The following is a 20,909-nucleotide window of genomic DNA, read 5'->3' on the forward strand; positions in this document are numbered from 1 at the left end:
ATTAAATGCAAAAGGCACAATGCCGCCTTAAGTACAAGAATAGAGACTCTTCTTACAGTCGGTGCTTTGAGCATTCCCTGTGAGACCAGTATTAGTTTCCGATACACCACTGCAGGTTCAATGTATTCCTTGGAACTTCACATTGACGATGAAACACAGAAATCGTATCGGAATTACATACAAAAGGCACAATGCCGCCTTAAGTACAAGAATAGAGACACTTCTTACAGTCGGTGCTTTGAGCATCCCCTGTGAGACCAGTATTAGTTTCCGCTACACCTCTGCAGGTTCAGTTTATTCCTTGGACCTTCACATTGTCGATGAAACACAGAAATCGCATCGGAATTAAATACAAAAGGCACAATGCCGCCTTAAGTACAAGAATTGAGACTCTTCTTACAGTCGGTGCTTTGAGCATTCCCTGTGAGACCAGTATTAGTTTTCGATACACCACTGCAGGTTCAACGTATTCCTTGGAACATCACATTGACGATGAAACACAGAAATAGCATCGGAATTATATGCAAAAGGCACAATGCCGCCTTAAGTACAAGAATAGAGACTCTTCTTACAGTCGGTGCTTTGAGCAATCCCTGTGAGACCAGTATTAGTTTCCGCTACACCTCTGCAGGTTCAGTTTATTCCTTGGACCTTCACATTGACGATGAAACACAGAAATGGCATCAGAATTAAATACAAAAGGCACAATGCCGCCTTAAGTACAAGAATAGACACTCATCTTACAGTCGGTGCTTTGAGCATTCCCTGTGAGACCAGTATTAGTTTCCGCTACACCTCTGCAGCTTCAGTTTATTCCTTGGACCTTCACATTGACGATGAAACACAGATATGGCATCGGAATTAAATACAAAAGGCACAATGCCGCCTTTAGTACTAGAATAGAGACTCTTCTTACAGTCGGTGCTTTGAGCATTCCCTGTGAGACCAGTATTAGTTTCCGATACACCACTGCAGGTTCAATGTATTCCTTGGAACTTCACATTGACGATGAAACACAGAAATCGCATCGGAATTAAATACAAAAGGCACAATGCCGCCTTAAGTACAAGAATAGAGACTCTTCTTACAGTCGGTGCTTTGAGCATTCCCTGTGAGACCAGTATTAGTTTCCGCTACACCTCGTCAGGTTCAATGTATTCCTTGGACCTTCACATTGATGATGATACACAGAAATCGCATCGGAATTAAATACAAAAGGCACAATGCCGCCTTCAGTACAAGAATAGAGACTCTTCTTACAGTCGGTGCTTTGAGCATTCCCTGTGAGACGAGTATTAGTTTCCGATACACCACTGCAGGTTCAATGTATTCCTTGGAACTTCACATTGACGATGAAACACAGAAATCGCGTCGGAATCAAATACAAAAGCCACAATGCCGCTTTATGTACAAGAATAGAGACTCTTCTTACAGTCGGTGCTTTGAGCATTCCCTGTGAGACCAGTATTAGCTTCCGATACACCTCTGCAGGTTCAGTTTATTCCTTGGAACTCCACATTGACGATGAAACACAGAAATGGCATCGGAATTAAATACAAAAGGCACAATGCCGCCATAAGTACAAGAATAGAGACTCTTCTTACAGTCGGTGCTTTGAGCATTCCCTGTGAGACCAGTATTAGTTCCCGATACACCACTGCAGGTTCAATGTATTCCTTGGAACTTCACATTGACGATGAAACACAGAAATCGCATCGGAATTACATACAAAAGGCACAATGCCGCCTTAAGCACAAGAATAGAGACTCTTCTTACAGTCGGTGCTTTGAGCATTCCCTGTCAGACCAGTATTAGTTTCCGCTACACCTCTGCAGGTTCAGTTTATTCCTTGGACCTTCACATTGTCGATGAAACACAGAAATCGCATCGGAATTAAATACAAAAGGCACAATGCCGCCTTAAGTACTAGAATAGAGACTCTTCTTACAGTCGGTGCTTTGAGCATTCCCTGTGAGACCAGTATTAGTTTCCGCTACACCTCTGCAGGTTCAGTTTATTCCTTGGACCTTCACATTGACGATGAAACACAGAAATGGCATCGGAATTAAATACAAAAGGCACAAAGCCGCCTAAAGTACAAGAATAGAGACTCTTCTTACAGTCGGTGCTTTGAGCATTCCCTGTGAGACCAGTATTAGTTTCCGATACACCACTGCAGGTTCAATGTATTCCTTGGAACTTCACATTGACGATGAAACACAGAAATCGCATCGGAATTAAATACAAAAGGCACAATGCCGCCTTAAGTACAAGAATAGAGACTCTTCTTACAGTCGGTACTTTGATCATTCCCTGTGAGACCAGTATTAGTTTCCGCTACACCTCTGCAGGTTCAGTTTATTCCTTAGACCTTCACATTGACGATGAAACACAGAAATGGCATCGGAATTAAATACAAAAGGCACAATGCCGCTTTAAGTACAAGAATAGAGACTCTTCCTTCAGTCGGTGTTTTGAGCATTCCCTGTGAGACCAGTATTAGTTTCCGATACACCACTGCAGATTCAATGTATTCCTTGGACCTTCGCATTGATGATGAAACACAGAAATCGCATCGGAATTAAATACAAAAGGCACAATACCGCCTTAAGTACAAGAATAGAGACTCTTCTTACAGTCGGTGCTTTGAGCATTCCGTGTGAGACCAGTATTAGTTTCCGCTACACCTCTGCAGGTTCAGATTATTCTTTGGACCTTCACATTGACGATGAAACACAGAAATGGCATCGTCATTAAATACAAAAGGCACAATGCCGCCTTAAGTACAAGAATAGAGATTCTTCTTACATTCGGTGCTTTGAGCATTCCCTGTGAGACCAGTATTAGTTTCCGCTACACCTCAGCAGGTTAAGTTTATTCCTTGGACCTTCACATTGACGATGAAACACAGAAATGGCATCGGGATTAAATACAAAAGGCACAATGCCGCCTTAAGTACAAGAATAGAGACTCTTCTTACAGTCGGTGCTTTGAGCATTCCCTGTGAGACCAGTATTAGTTTCCGATACACCACTGCAGGTTGAATGTATTCCTTGGAACTTCACATTGACGATGAAACACAGAAGTCGCATCGGAATTAAATACAAAAGGCACAATGCCGCCTTAATTACAAGAATAGTGACTCTTCTTACAGTCGGTGCTTTGAGCATTCCCTGTGAGACCAGTATTAGTTTCCGCTACACCTCTGCAGGTTCAGTTTATTTCTTGGACCTTCACATTGACGATGAAACACAGAAATGGCATCGGAATTAAATACAAAAGGCACAATGCCGCCTTAAGTACAAGAATAGAGACTCTTCTTACAGTCGGTGCTTTGAGCATTCCCTGTGAGACCAGTATTAGTTTCCGATACACCACTGCAGGTTCAATGTATTCCTTGGACCTTCACATTGACGATGAAACACAGAAATCGCATCGGAATTAAATACAAAAGGCACAATGAAGCCTTAAGTACAAGAATAGAGACTCTTCTTACAGTCGGTGCTTTGAGCATTCCCTGTGAGACCAGTATTAGTTTCCGCTACATCTCTGCAGGTTCAGTTTATTCCTTGGACCTTCACATTGACGATGAAACACAGAAATCGCATCGGAATAAAATACAAAAGACACAATGCCGCCTTAAGTACAAGAATAGAGACTCTTCTTACAGTCGGTGCTTCGAGCATTCCCTGTGAGACCAGTATTAGTTTCCGATACACCACTGCAGGTTCAATGTATTCCTTGGAACTTCACATTGACGATGAAACATAGAAATGGCATCGGAATCAAATACAAAAGGCACAATGATGCCTTATGTACAAGAATAGAGACTCTTCTTACAGTCGGTGCTTTGAGCATTCCCTGTGAGACCAGTATTAGTTTCCGATACACCTCTGCAGGTTCAGTTTATTCCTTGGACTTTCACATTGACGATGAAACACAGAAATGGCATCGGAATTAAATACAAAAGGCACAATGCCGCCTTAAGTACAAGAATAGAGACTCTTCTTACAGTCGGTGCTTTGGGCATTCCCTGTGAGACCAGTATTAGTTTCCGATACACGACTGCAGGTTGAATGTATTCCTTGGATCTTCACATTGACAATGAAACACAGAAATCGCATCGGAATTAAATACAAAACGCACAATGCCGCCATAAGTACAGGAATAGAGACTCTTCCTACAGTCGGTGCTTTGAGCAATCCCTGTGAGTCCAGTATTAGTTTCTGCTACACCTCTGCAGGTTCAGATTATTCTTTGGACCTTCACATTGACGATAAAACACAGAAATGGCATCGCCATTAAATACAAAAGGCACAATGCCGCCTTAAGTACAAGAATAGAGATTCTTCTAACATTCGGTGCTTTGAGCATTCCCTGTGAGACCAGTATTAGTTTAGGCTACACCTCAGCAGGTTAAGTTTATTCCTTGGACCTTCACATTGACGATGAAACACAGAAATGGCATCGGAATTAAATACAAAAGGCACAATGCCGCCTTAAGTACAAGAATAGAGACTCTTCTTACAGTCTGTGCTTTGAGCATTCCCTGTGAGACCAGTATTAGTTTCCGATACACCACTGCAGGTTGAATGTATTCCTTGGAACTTCACATTGACGATGAAACACAGAAATGGCATCCGAATTAAATACAAAATTCACAATGCCGCCTTAAGTACAAGAATAGAGACTCTTCTTACAGTCGGTGCTTTGAGCATTCCCTGTGAGACCAGTATTAGTTTCCGCTACACCTCTGCAGGTTCAGTTTATTCCTTGGACCTTCACATTGACGATGAAGCACAGAAATGGCATCGGAATTAAATACAAAAGGCACAATGCCGCCTTAAGTACAAGAATAGAGACTCTTCTTACAGTCGGTGCTTTGAGCATTCCCTGTGAGACCAGTATTAGTTTCCGATACACCACTGCATATTCAATGTATTCCTTGGACCTTCGCATTGATGATGAAACACAGAAATCGCATCGGAATTAGATACAAAAGGCACAATGCCGCCTTAAGTACAAGAATAGAGACTCTTCTTACAGTCGGTGCTTTGAGCATTCCCTGTCAGACCAGTATTAGTTTCCGATACGCCACCGCAGGTTGAATGTATTCCTCGGAACTTCACCTTGACGATGAAACACAGAAATCGCATCGGAATTAAATTCAAAAGGCACAATGCCGCCTTAAGTACAAGAGTAGAGACTCTTCTTACAGTCGGTGCTTTGAGCATTCCCTGTGAGACCAGTATTAGTTTCCGCTACACCTCTGCAGGTTCAGCTTATTCCTTGGACCTTCACATTGACGATGAAACACAGAAATGGCATCGGAATTAAATACAAAAGGCACAATGCCGCCTTAAGTACAAGAATAGAGACTCTTCTTACAGTCGGTGCTTTGAGCATTCCCTGTGAGACCAGTATTAGTTTCCGATACACCACTGCAGATTCAATGTATTCCTTGGACCTTCGCATTGATGATGAAACACAGAAATCGCATCGGAATTAAATACAAAAGGCACAATGCCGCCTTAAGTACAAGAATAGAGACTCTTCTTACAGTCGGTGCTTTGAGCATTCCCTGTGAGACCAGTATTAGTTTCCGATACACCACTGCAGGTTCAATGTATTCCTTGGACCTTCACATTGACGATGAAACACAGAAATTGCATTGGAATTAAATACAAAAGTCACAATGCCGCCTTAAGTACAAGAATAGAGACTCTTCTTACAGTCGGTGCCTTGAGCATTCCCTGTGAGACCAGTATTAGTTTCGGCTACACCTCTGCAGGTTCAGTTTATTCCTTGGACCTTCACATTGACGATGAAACACAGAAATCGCATCGGAATTAAATACAAAAGACACAATGCCGCCTTAAGTACAAGAATAGAGACTCTTCTTACAGTCGGTGCTTCGAGCATTCCCTGTGAGACCAGTATTAGTTTCCGATACACCACTGCAGGTTCAATGTATTCCTTGGAACTTCACATTGACGATGAAACACAGAAATGGCATCGGAATCAAATACAAAAGGCACAATGCCGCCTTAAGTACAAGAATAGAGACTCTTCTTACAGTCGGTGCTTTGAGCATTCCCTGTGAGACCAGTATTAGTTTCCGATACACCTCTGCAGGTTCAGTTTATTCCTTGGACCTTCACATTCACGATGAAACACAGAAATGGCATCGGAATTAAATACAAAAGGCACAATGCCGCCTTAAGTACAAGAATAGAGACTCTTCTTACAGTCGGTGCTTTGGGCATTACCTGTGAGACCAGTATTAGTTTCCGATACACCACTGCAGGTTGAATGTATTCCTTGGATCTTCACATTGACAATGAAACACAGAAATCGCATCGGAATTAAATACAAAACGCACAATGCCGCCATAAGTACAGGAATAGTGACTCTTCTTACAGTCGGTGCTTTGAGCAATCCCTGTGAGACCAGTATTAGTTTCCGCTACACCTCTGCAGGTTCAATGTATTCCTTGGACCTTCACATTGACGATGATACACAGAAATCGCATCGGAATTAAATACAAAAGGCACAATGCCGCCTTAAGTACAAGAATAGAGACTCTTCTTACAGTCGGTGCTTTGAGCATTCCCTTTGAGACCAGTATTAGTTTCCCATACACCACTGCAGATTCAATGTATTCCTTGGAACTTCAAATTGACGATGAAACACAGAAATCGCATCGGAATCAAATACAAAAGGCACAATGCCGCCTTAAGTACAAGAATAGAGACTCTTCTTACAGTCGGTGCTTTGAGCATTCCCTGTGAGACCAGTATTAATTTACGATACACCTCTGCAGCTTCAGTTTATTCCTTGGACCTTCACATTGACGATGAAACACAGAAATGGCATCGGAATTAAATACAAAAGGCACAATGCCGCCTTAAGTACAAGAATAGAGCCTCTTCTTACAGTCGGTGCTTTGAGCATTCCCTGTGAGACCAGTATTAGTTTCCGCTACACCTCTGCAGGTTCTTTTTATTCCTTGGACCTTCACATTGACGATGAAACACAGAAATGGCATCGGAATTAAATACAAAAAGCACAATGGCGCCATAAGTACAAGAATAGAGACTCTTCTTACAGTCGGTGCTATGAGCATTCCCTGTGAGACAAGTATTAGTTTCCGCTACGCCTCTGCAGGTTCTTTTTATTCCTTGGACCTTCACAATGACTATGAAACACAGAAATCGCATCGGAATTAAATACAAAAGGCACAATGGCGCCATAAGTACAAGAATAGAGACTCTTCTTACAGTCGGTGCTTTGAGCATTCCCTGTGAGACCAGTATTAGTTTCCGATACACCACTGCAGGTTCAATGTATTCCTTGGACCTTCACATTGACGATGAAACACAGAAATCGCATCGGAATTAAATACAAAAGGCACAATGAAGCCTTAAGTACAAGAATAGAGACTCTTCTTACAGTCGGTGCTTTGAGCATTCCCTGTGAGACCAGTATTAGTTTCCGCTACATCTCTGCAGGTTCAGTTTATTCCTTGGACCTTCACATTGACGATGAAACACAGAAATCGCATCGGAATGAAATACAAAAGACACAATGCCGCCTTAAGTACAAGAATAGAGACTCTTCTTACAGTCGGTGCTTCGAGCATTCCCTGTGAGACCAGTATTAGTTTCCGATACACCACTGCAGGTTCAATGTATTCCTTGGAACTTCACATTGACGATGAAACATAGAAATGGCATCGGAATCAAATACAAAAGGCACAATGATGCCTTAAGTACAAGAATAGAGACTCTTCTTACAGTCGGTGCTTTGAGCATTCCCTGTGAGACCAGTATTAGTTTCCGATACACCTCTGCAGGTTCAGTTTATTCCTTGGACTTTCACATTGACGATGAAACACAGAAATGGCATCGGAATTAAATACAAAAGGCACAATGCCGCCTTAAGTACATGAATAGAGACTCTTCTTACAGTCGGTGCTTTGGGCATTCCCTGTGAGACCAGTATTAGTTTCCGATACACGACTGCAGGTTGAATGTATTCCTTGGATCTTCACATTGACAATGAAACACAGAAATCGCATCGGAATTAAATACAAAACGCACAATGCCGCCATAAGTACAGGAATAGAGACTCTTCCTACAGTCGGTGCTTTGAGCAATCCCTGTGAGTCCAGTATTAGTTTCTGCTACACCTCTGCAGGTTCAGATTATTCTTTGGACCTTCACATTGACGATAAAACACAGAAATGGCATCGTCATTAAATACAAAAGGCACAATGCCGCCTTAAGTACAAGAATAGAGATTCTTCTAACATTCGGTGCTTTGAGCATTTCCTGTGAGACCAGTATTAGTTTAGGCTACACCTCAGCAGGTTAAGTTTATTCCTTGGACCTTCACATTGACGATGAAACACAGAAATGGCATCGGAATTAAAAACAAAAGGCACAATGCCGCCTTAAGTACAAGAATAGAGACTCTTCTTACAGTCGGTGCTTTGAGCATTCCCTGTGAGACCAGTATTAGTTTCCGATACACCACTGCAGGTTGAATGTATTCCTTGGAACTTCACATTGACGATGAAACACAGAAATGGCATCCGAATTAAATACAAAAGGCACAATGCCGCCTTAAGTACAAGAATAGAGACTCTTCTTACAGTCGGTGCTTTGAGCATTCCCTGTGAGACCAGTATTAGTTTCCGCTACACCTCTGCAGGTTCAGTTTATTCCTTGGACCTTCACATTGACGATGAAGCACAGAAATGGCATCGGAATTAAATACAAAAGGCACAATGCCGCCTTAAGTACAAGAATAGAGACTCTTCTTACAGTCGGTGCTTTGAGCATTCCCTGTGAGACCAGTATTAGTTTCCGATACACCACTGCATATTCAATGTATTCCTTGGACCTTCGCATTGATGATGAAACACAGAAATCGCATCGGAATTAGATACAAAAGGCACAATGCCGCCTTAAGTACAAGAATAGAGACTCTTCTTACAGTCGGTGCTTTGAGCATTCCCTGTCAGACCAGTATTAGTTTCCGATACGCCACTGCAGGTTGAATGTATTCCTCGGAACTTCACCTTGACGATGAAACACAGAAATCGCATCGGAATGAAATTCAAAAGGCACAATGCCGCCTTAAGTACAAGAATAGAGACTCTTCTTACAGTCGGTGCTTTGAGCATTCCCTGTGAGACCAGTATTAGTTTCCGCTACACCTCTGCAGGTTCAATGTATTCCTTGGAACTTCACATTGACGATGAAACATAGAAATGGCATCGGAATCAAATACAAAAGGCACAATGATGCCTTAAGTACAAGAATAGAGACTCTTCTTACAGTCGGTGCTTTGAGCATTCCCTGTGAGACCAGTATTAGTTTCCGATACACCTCTGCAGGTTCAGTTTATTCCTTGGACTTTCACATTGACGATGAAACACAGAAATGGCATCGGAATTAAATACAAAAGGCACAATGCCGCCTTATGTACAAGAATAGAGACTCTTCTTACAGTCGGTGCTTTGGGCATTCCCTGTGAGACCAGTATTAGTTTCCGATACACGACTGCAGGTTGAATGTATTCCTTGGATCTTCACATTGACAATGAAACACAGAAATCGCATCGGAATTAAATACAAAACGCACAATGCCGCCATAAGTACAGGAATAGAGACTCTTCCTACAGTCGGTGCTTTGAGCAATCCCTGTGAGTCCAGTATTAGTTTCTGCTACACCTCTGCAGGTTCAGATTATTCTTTGGACCTTCACATTGACGATAAAACACAGAAATGGCATCGTCATTAAATACAAAAGGCACAATGCCGCCTTAAGTACAAGAATAGAGATTCTTCTAACATTCGGTGCTTTGAGCATTCCCTGTGAGACCAGTATTAGTTTAGGCTACACCTCAGCAGGTTAAGTTTATTCCTTGGACCTTCACATTGACGATGAAACACAGAAATGGCATCGGAATTAAAAACAAAAGGCACAATGCCGCCTTAAGTACAAGAATAGAGACTCTTCTTACAGTCTGTGCTTTGAGCATTCCCTGTGAGACCAGTATTAGTTTCCGATACACCACTGCAGGTTGAATGTATTCCTTGGAACTTCACATTGACGATGAAACACAGAAATGGCATCCGAATTAAATACAAAAGGCACAATGCCGCCTTAAGTACAAGAATAGAGACTCTTCTTACAGTCGGTGCTTTGAGCATTCCCTGTGAGACCAGTATTAGTTTCCGCTACACCTCTGCAGGTTCAGTTTATTCCTTGGACCTTCACATTGACGATGAAGCACAGAAATGGCATCGGAATTAAATACAAAAGGCACAATGCCGCCTTAAGTACAAGAATAGAGACTCTTCTTACAGTCGGTGCTTTGAGCATTCCCTGTGAGACCAGTATTAGTTTCCGATACACCACTGCATATTCAATGTATTCCTTGGACCTTCGCATTGATGATGAAACACAGAAATCGCATCGGAATTAGATACAAAAGCCACAATGCCGCCTTAAGTACAAGAATAGAGACTCTTCTTACAGTCGGTGCTTTGAGCATTCCCTGTCAGACCAGTATTAGTTTCCGATACGCCACTGCAGGTTGAATGTATTCCTCGGAACTTCACCTTGACGATGAAACACAGAAATCGCATCGGAATTAAATTCAAAAGGCACAATGCCGCCTTAAGTACAAGAATAGAGACTCTTCTTACAGTCGGTGCTTTGAGCATTCCCTGTGAGACCAGTATTAGTTTCCGCTACACCTCTGCAGGTTCAGTTTATTCCTTGGACCTTCACATTGACGATGAAACACAGAAATGGCATCGGAATTAAATACAAAAGGCACAATGCCGCCTTAAGTACAAGAATAGAGACTCTTCTTACAGTCGGTGCTTTGAGCATTCCCTGTGAGACCAGTATTAGTTTCCGATACACCACTGCAGATTCAATGTATTCCTTGGACCTTCGCATTGATGATGAAACACAGAAATCGCATCGGAATTAAATACAAAAGGCACAATGCCGCCTTAAGTACAAGAATAGAGACTCTTCTTACAGTCGGTGCTTTGAGCATTCCCTGTGAGACCAGTATTAGTTTCCGATACACCACTGCAGGTTCAATGTATTCCTGGGACCTTCACATTGACGATGAAACACAGAAATTGCATTGGAATTAAATACAAAAGTCACAATGCCGCCTTAAGTACAAGAATAGAGACTCTTCTTACAGTCGGTGCCTTGAGCATTCCCTGTGAGACCAGTATTAGTTTCGGCTACACCTCTGCAGGTTCAGTTTATTCCTTGGACCTTCACATTGACGATGAAACACAGAAATCGCATCGGAATTAAATACAAAAGACACAATGCCTCCTTAAGTACAAGAATAGAGACTCTTCTTACAGTCGGTGCTTCGAGCATTCCCTGTGAGACCAGTATTAGTTTCCGATACACCACTGCAGGTTCAATGTATTCCTTGGAACTTCACATTGACGATGAAACACAGAAATGGCATCGGAATCAAATACAAAAGGCACAATGCCGCCTTAAGTACAAGAATAGAGACTCTTCTTACAGTCGGTGCTTTGAGCATTCCCTGTGAGACCAGTATTAGTTTCCGATACACCTCTGCAGGTTCAGTTTATTCCTTGGACCTTCACATTCACGATGAAACACAGAAATGGCATCGGAATTAAATACAAAAGGCACAATGCCGCCTTAAGTACAAGAATAGAGACTCTTCTTACAGTCGGTGCTTTGGGCATTACCTGTGAGACCAGTATTAGTTTCCGATACACCACTGCAGGTTGAATGTATTCCTTGGATCTTCACATTGACAATGAAACACAGAAATCGCATCGGAATTAAATACAAAACGCACAATGCCGCCATAAGTACAGGAATAGTGACTCTTCTCACAGTCGGTGCTTTGAGCAATCCCTGTGAGACCAGTATTAGTTTCCGCTACACCTCTGCAGGTTCAATGTATTCCTTGGACCTTCACATTGACGATGATACACAGAAATCGCATCGGAATTAAATACAAAAGGCACAATGCCGCCTTAAGTACAAGAATAGAGACTCTTCTTACAGTCGGTGCTTTGAGCATTCCCTTTGAGACCAGTATTAGTTTCCCATACACCACTGCAGATTCAATGTATTCCTTGGAACTTCAAATTGACGATGAAACACAGAAATCGCATCGGAATCAAATACAAAAGGCACAATGCCGCCTTAAGTACAAGAATAGAGACTCTTCTTACAGTCGGTGCTTTGAGCATTCCCTGTGAGACCAGTATTAGTTTACGATACACCTCTGCAGCTTCAGTTTATTCCTTGGACCTTCACATTGACGATGAAACACAGAAATGGCATCGGAATTAAATACAAAATGCACAATGCCGCCTTAAGTACAAGAATAGAGCCTCTTCTTACAGTCGGTGTTTGAGCAATCCCTGTGAGACCAGTATTAGTTTCCGCTACACCTCTGCAGGTTCTTTTTATTCCTTGGACCTTCACATTGACGATGAAACACAGAAATGGCATCGGAATTAAATACAAAAAGCACAATGGCGCCATAAGTACAAGAATAGAGACTCTTCTTACAGTCGGTGCTAGGAGCATTCCCTGTGAGACCAGTATTAGTTTCCGCTACGCCTCTGCAGGTTCTTTTTATTCCTTGGACCTTCACATTGACTATGAAACACAGAAATCGCATCGGAATTAAATACAAAAGGCACAATGGCGCCATAAGTACAAGAATAGAGACTCTTCTTACAGTCGGTGCTTTGAGCATTCCCTGTGAGACCAGTATTAGTTTCCGATACACCACTGCAGGTTCAATGTATTCCTTGGAACTTCACATTGACGATGAAACACAGAAATCGCATCGGAATTAAATACAAAAGGCACAATGCCGCCTTAAGTACAAGAATAGAGAATCTTCTTACAGTCGGTGCTTTGAGCATTCCCTGTGAGACCGGTATTAGTTTCCGCTACACCTCTGCAGGTTCTTTTTATTCCTTGGACCTTCACATTGACGATGAAACACTGAAATGGCATCGGAATGAAATACAAAAAGCACAATGGCGCCATAAGTACAAGAATAGAGACTCTTCTTACAGTCGGTGCTATGAGCATTCCCTGTGAGACCAGTATTAGTTTCCGCTACGCCTCTGCAGGTTCTTTTTATTCCTTGGACCTTCACATTGACTATGAAACACAGAAATCGCATCGGAATTAAATACAAAAGGCACAATGGCGCCATAAGTACAAGAATAGAGACTCTTCTTACAGTCGGTGCTTTGAGCATTCCCTGTGAGACCAGTATTAGTTTCCGATACACCACTGCAGGTTCAATGTATTCCTTGGATCTTCACATTGACAATGAAACACAGAAATCGCATCGGAATTAAATACAAAAGGCACAATGCCGCCTTAAGTACAAGAATAGAGAATCTTCTTACAGTCGGTGCTTTGAGCATTCCCTGTGAGACCGGTATTAGTTTCCGCTACACCTCTGCTGGTTCTTTTTATTCCTTGGACCTTCACATTGACGATGAAACACAGAAATGGCATCGGAATTAAATACAAAAGGCACAATGGCGCCATAAGTACAAGAATAGAGACTCTTCTTACAGTCGGTGCTTTGAGCATTCCCTGTGAGACCAGTATTAATTTCCGCTACACCTCTGCAGGTTCTTTTTATTCCTTGGACCTTCACATTGACGATGAAACACAGAAATGGCATCGGAATTAAATACAAAAGTCACAATGCCGCCTTAAGTACAAGAATAGAGACTCTTCTTACAGTCGGTGCTTTGGGCATTACCTGTGAGACCAGTATTAGTTTCCGATACACCACTGCAGGTTGTATGTATTCCTTGGATCTTCACATTGACAATGAAACACAGAAATCGCATCGGAATTAAATACAAAACGCACAATGCCGCCATAAGTACAGGAATAGTGACTCTTCTTACAGTCGGTGCTTTGAGCAATCCCTGTGAGACCAGTATTAGTTTCCGCTACACCTCTGCAGGTTCAATGTATTCCTTGGACCTTCACATTGACGATGATACACAGAAATCGCATCGGAATTAAATACAAAAGGCACAATGCCGCCTTAAGTACAAGAATAGAGACTCTTCTTACAGTCGGTGCTTTGAGCATTCCCTTTGAGACCAGTATTAGTTTCCCATACACCACTGCAGGTTCAATGTATTCCTTGGAACTTCAAATTGACGATGAAACACAGAAATCGCATCGGAATCAAATACAAAAGGCACAATGCCGCCTTAAGTACAAGAATAGAGACTCTTCTTACAGTCGGTGCTTTGAGCATTCCCTGTGAGACCAGTATTAGTTTACGATACACCTCTGCAGCTTCAGTTTATTCCTTGGACCTTCACATTGACGATGAAACACAGAAATGGCATCGGAATTAAATACAAAAGGCACAATGCCGCCTTAAGTACAAGAATAGAGCCTCTTCTTACAGTCGGTGCTTTGAGCATTCCCTGTGAGACCAGTATTAGTTTCCAATACACCACTGCAGATTGAATATATTCCTTGGATCTTCACATCGACAATGAAACACCGAAATCGCATCGGAATTAAATACAAAACACACAATGCCGCCATAAGTACAGGAATAGAGACTCTCCTTACAGTCGGTGCTTTGAGCATTCAATTTTGAGACCAGTATTAGTTTCCCATACACCACTGCAGGTTCAATGTATTCCTTGGAACTTGACATTGACGTAGAAACACAGAAATCGCATCGGAATCAAATACAAAAGGCACAATGCCGCCTTAAGTACAAGAATAGAGACTCTTCTTACAGTCGGTGTTTTGAGCATTCCCTGTGAGACCATTATTAGTTACCGATACACCTCTGCAGGTTCAGTTTATTACTTGGACCTTCACACTGACGATGAAACACAGAAATGGCATCGGAATTAAATACAAAAGGCGCAATGCCGCATTAAGTACAAGAATAGAGCCTCTTCTTACAGTCGGTGCTTTGAGCATTCCCTGTGAGACCAGTATTAGTTTCCGCTACACATCTGCAGGTTCTTTTTTTCCTTGGACCTTCACATTGACGATGAAACACAGAAATGGCATCGGAATTAAATACAACAGGCACAATGGCGCCATAAGTACAAGAATAGAGACTCTTCTTACAGTCGGTGCTTTGAGCATTCCCTGTGAGACCAGTAATAGTATCCGATACACACCGCAGGTTCAATCTATTCCTTGGACATACACATTGACGATGAAACACAGAAATTACATCGGAATTAAATACAAAAGGAACAATGCCGCCTTAAGTACAAGAATAGAGATTCTTCTTACAGTCGGTGCTTTGAGCATTCCCTGTGAGACCAGTATTAGTTTCCGCTACACCTCAGCAGGTTCAGTTTTTTTCCTTGGACCTTCACTTTGACGATGAAACACAGAAATGGCATCGGAATTAAATACAAAAGGCACAATGGCGCCATAAGTAAAAGAATAGAGACTCTTCTTACAGTCGGTGCTTTGAGCATTCCCTGTGAGACCAGTATTAGTTTCCGCTACACCTCTGCAGGTTCTTTTTATTCCTTGGACCTTCACATTGACGATGAAACACAGAAATGGCATCGGAATTAAATACAAAAGGCACAATGGCGCCATACGTACAAGAATAGAGACTTTTCTAACAGTCGGTGCTTTGGGCATTCCCTGTGAGACCAGTATTTGTTCCCGATACACCACTGCAGGTTGAATGTATTCCTTGGATCTTCACATTGACAATGAATCACAGAAATCGCATCGGAATTAAATACAAAACGCACAATGCCGCCATAAGTACAGGAATAGAGACTCTTCTTACAGTCGGTGCTTTGAGCATTCCCTGTGAGACCAGTATTAGTTTCCGCTACACCTCTGCAGGTTCAATGTATTCCTTGGACCTTCACATTGTCGATGATACATAGAAATCGCATCGGAATTACATACAAAAGGCACAATGCCGCCTTAAGTACAAGAATAGAGACTCTTCTTACAGTCGGTGCTTTGAGCATTCCCTTTGAGAGAAGTATTAGTTTCCCATACACCACTGCAGGTTCAATGCATTCCTTGGAACTTCACATTGACGATGAAACACAGAAATCGCATCGGAATCAAATACAAAAGGCACAATGCCGCCTTAAGTACAAGAATAGAGACTCTTCTTACAGTCGGTGCTTTGAGCATTCCCTGTGAGACCATTATTAGTTTCCGATACACCTCTGCAGGTTCAGTTTATTCCTTGGACTTTCACATTGACGATGAAACACAGAAATGGCATCGGAATTAAATACAAAAGGCACAATGCTGCCTTAAGTACAAGATTAGAGCCTCTTCTTACAGTCGTTGCTTTGAGCATTCCCTGTGAGACCAGTATTAGTTTCCGCTACACCTCTGCAGGTTCTTTTTATTCCTTGGACCTTCACATTGACGATGAAACACAGAAATGGCATCGGAATTAAATACAAAAGGCACAATGCCGCCTTAAGTACAAGAATAGAGCCTCTTCTTACAGTCGGTGCTTTGAGCATTCCCTGTGAGACCAGTATTAGTTTCCGCTACACCTCTGCAGGTTCTTTTTATTCCTTGGACCTTTACATTGACGATGAAACACAGAAATGGCATCGGAATTAAATACAAAAAGCACAATGGCTCCATAAGTACAAGAATAGAGACTCTTCTTGCAGTCGGTGCTTTGAGCATTCCCTGTGAGACCAGTAATAGTATCCGATACACACTGCAGGTTCAATCTATTCCTTGGACATACACATTGACGATGAAACACAGAAATTACATCGGAATTAAATACAAAAGGAACAATGCCGCCTTAAGTACAAGAATAGAGATTCTTCTTACAGTCGGTGCTTTGAGCATTCCCTGTGAGACCAGTATTAGTTTCCGCTACACCTCAGCAGGTTCAGTTTTTTTCCTTGGACCTTCACTTTGACGATGAAACACAGAAATGGCATCGGAATTAAATACAAAAGGCACAATGGCGCCATAAGTACAATAATAGAGACTCTTCTTACAGTCGGTGCTTTGAGCATTCCCTGTGAGACCAGTATTAGTTTCCGCTACGCCTCTGCAGGTTCTTTTTATTCCTTGGACCTTCACATTGACGATGAAACACAGAAATGGCATCGGAATTAAATACAAAAGGCACAATGGCGCCATAAGTACAAGAATAGAGACTTTTCTAACAGTCGGTGCTTTGGGCGTTCCCTGTGAGACCAGTATTTGTTCCCGATACACCACTGCAGGTTGAATGTATTCCTTGGATCTTCACATTGACAATGAAACACAGAAATCGCATCGGAATTACATACAAAAGGCACAATGCCGCCTTAAGTACAAGAATAGAGACTCTTCTTACAGTCGGTGCTTTGAGCATTCCCTGTGAGACCATTATTAGTTTCCGATACACCTCTGCAGGTTCAGTTTATTCCTTGGACTTTCACATTGACGATGAAACACAGAAATGGCATCGGAATTAAATACAAAAGGCACAATGCTGCCTTAAGTACAAGATTAGAGCCTCTTCTTACAGTCGTTGCTTTGAGCATTCCCTGTGAGACCAGTATTAGTTTCCGCTACACCTCTGCAGGTTCTTTTTATTCCTTGGACCTTCACATTGACGATGAAACACAGAGATGGCATCGGAATTAAATACAAAAGGCACAATGGCGCCATAAGTACAAGAATAGAGACTCTTCTTACAGTCGGTGCTTTGAGCCTTCCCTGTGATACCAGTAATAGTATCCGATACACCACTGCAGGTTCAATCTACTCCTTGGACATACACATTGACGATGAAACACAGAAATTACATCGGAATTAAATACAAAAGGAACAATGCCGCCTTAAGTACAAGAATAGAGATTGTTCTTACAGTCGGTGCTTTGAGCATTCCCTGTGAGACCAGTATTAGTTTCCGCTACACCTCAGCAGGTTCAGTTTTTTTCCTTGGACCTTCACATTGACGATGAAACACAGAAATGGCATCGGAATTAAATACAAAAGGCACAATGCCGCCTTAAGTACAAGAATAGAGACTCTTCTTACAATCGGTGCTTTGAGCATTCCCTGTGAGGCCAGTATTAGTTTCCGATGCACCACTGCAGGTTCAATGTATTCCTTGGATCTTCACATTGACAATGAAACACAGAAATCGCATCCGAATTAAATACAAAACGCACAATGCCGCCATAAGTACAAGAATAGAGACTCTTCTTACAGTCGGTGCTTTGAGCATTCCCTTTGAGACCAGTATTAGTTTCCCATACACCACTGCAGGTTCAATGTATTCCTTGGAACTTCAAATTGACGATGAAACACAGAAATCGCATCGGAATCAAATACAAAAGGCACAATGCCGCCTTAAGTACAAGAATAGAGACTCTTCTTACAGTCGGTGCTTTGAGCATTCCCTGTGAGACCAGTATTAGTTTACGATACACCTCTGCAGCTTCGGTTTATTCCTTGGACCCTCACATTGACGATGAAACACAGAAATGGCATCGGAATTAAATACAAAAGGCACAATGCCGCCTTAAGTACAAGAATAGAGCCTCTTCTTACAGTCGGTGCTTTGAGCATTCCCTGTGAGACCAGTATTAGTTTCCAATACACCACTGCAGATTGAATATATTCCTTGGATCTTCACATCGACAATGAAACACCGAAATCGCATCGGAATTAAATACAAAACACACAATGCCGCCATAAGTACAGGAATAGAGACTCTCCTTACAGTCGGTGCTTTGAGCATTCAATTTTGAGACCAGTATTAGTTTCCCATACACCACTGCAGGTTCAATGTATTCCTTGGAACTTGACATTGACGATGAAACACAGAAATCGCATCGGAATCAAATACAAAAGGCACAATGCCGCATTAAGTACAAGAATAGAGACTCTTCTTACAGTCGGTGTTTTGAGCATTCCCTGTGAGACCATTATTAGTTACCGATACACCTCTGCAGGTTCAGTTTATTACTTGGACCTTCACACTGACGATGAAACACAGAAATGGCATCGGAATTAAATACAAAAGGCGCAATGCCGCCTTAAGTACAAGAATAGAGCCTCTTCTTACAGTCGGTGCTTTGAGCATTCCCTGTGAGACCAGTATTAGTTTCCGCTACACCTCTGCAGGTTCTTTTTTTCCTTGGACCTTCACATTGACGATGAAACACAGAAATGGCATCGGAATTAAATACAACAAGCACAATGGCGCCATAAGTACAAGAATAGAGACTCTTCTTACAGTCGGTGCTTTGAGCATTCCCTGTGAGACCAGTAATAGTATCCGATACACACTGCAGGTTCAATCTATTCCTTGGACATACACATTGACGATGAAACACAGAAATTACATCGGAATTAAATACAAAAGGAACAATGCCGCCTTAAGTACAAGAATAGAGATTCTTCTTACAGTCGGTGCTTTGAGCATTCCCTGTGAGACCAGTATTAGTTTCCGCTACACCTCAGCAGGTTCAGTTTTTTTCCTTGGACCTTCACTTTGACGATGAAACACAGAAATGGCATCGGAATTAAATACAAAAGGCACAATGGCGCCATAAGTAAAAGAATAGAGACTCTTCTTACAGTCGGTGCTTTGAGCATTCCCTGTGAGACCAGTATTAGTTTCCGCTACACCTCTGCAGGTTCTTTTTATTCCTTGGACCTTCACATTGACGATGAAACACAGAAATGGCATCGGAATTAAATACAAAAGGCACAATGGCGCCATACGTACAAGAATAGAGACTTTTCTAACAGTCGGTGCTTTGGGCATTCCCTGTGAGACCAGTATTTGTTCCCGATACACCACTGCAGGTTGAATGTATTCCTTGGATCTTCACATTGACAATGAATCACAGAAATCGCATCGGAATTAAATACAAAACGCACAATGCCGCCATAAGTACAGGAATAGAGACTCTTCTTACAGTCGGTGCTTTGAGCATTCCCTGTGAGACCAGTATTAGTTTCCGCTACACCTCTGCAGGTTCAATGTATTCCTTGGACCTTCACATTGTCGATGATACATAGAAATCGCATCGGAATTACATACAAAAGGCACAATGCCGCCTTAAGTACAAGAATAGAGACTCTTCTTACAGTCGGTGCTTTGAGCATTCCCTTTGAGAGAAGTATTAGTTTCCCATACACCACTGCAGGTTCAATGCATTCCTTGGAACTTCACATTGACGATGAAACACAGAAATCGCATCGGAATCAAATACAAAAGGCACAATGCCGCCTTAAGTACAAGAATAGAGACTCTTCTTACAGTCGGTGCTTTGAGCATTCCCTTTGAGACCAGTATTAGTTTCCCATACACCACTGCAGGTTCAATGTATTCCTTGGAACTTCAAATGGACGATGAAACACAGAAATCGCATCGGAATCAAATACAAAAGGCACAATGCCGCCTTAAGTACAAGAATAGAGACTCTTCTTACAGTCGGTGCTTTGAGCATTCCCTGTGAGACCAGTATTAGTTTACGATACACCTGTGCAGCTTCAGTTTATTCCTTGGACCTTCACATTGACGATGAAACACAGAAATGGCATCGGAATTAAATACAAAAGGCACAATGCCGCCTTAAGTACAAGAATAGAGCCTCTTCTTACAGTCGGTGCTTTGAGCATTCCCTGTGAGACCAGTATTAGTTTCCGCTACACCTCTGCAGGTTCTTTTTATTCCTTGGACCTTTACATTGACGATGAAACACAGAAATGGCATCGGAATTAAATACAAAAAGCACAATGGCTCCATAAGTACAAGAATAGAGACTCTTCTTACAGTCGGTGCTTTGAGCATTCCCTGTGAGACCAGTAATAGTA

Source organism: Schistocerca americana, unplaced genomic scaffold (genome assembly GCF_021461395.2).
Source record: "Schistocerca americana isolate TAMUIC-IGC-003095 unplaced genomic scaffold, iqSchAmer2.1 HiC_scaffold_13, whole genome shotgun sequence".
In the NCBI taxonomy this organism is placed as follows: Eukaryota; Metazoa; Arthropoda; class Insecta; order Orthoptera; family Acrididae; genus Schistocerca; species Schistocerca americana.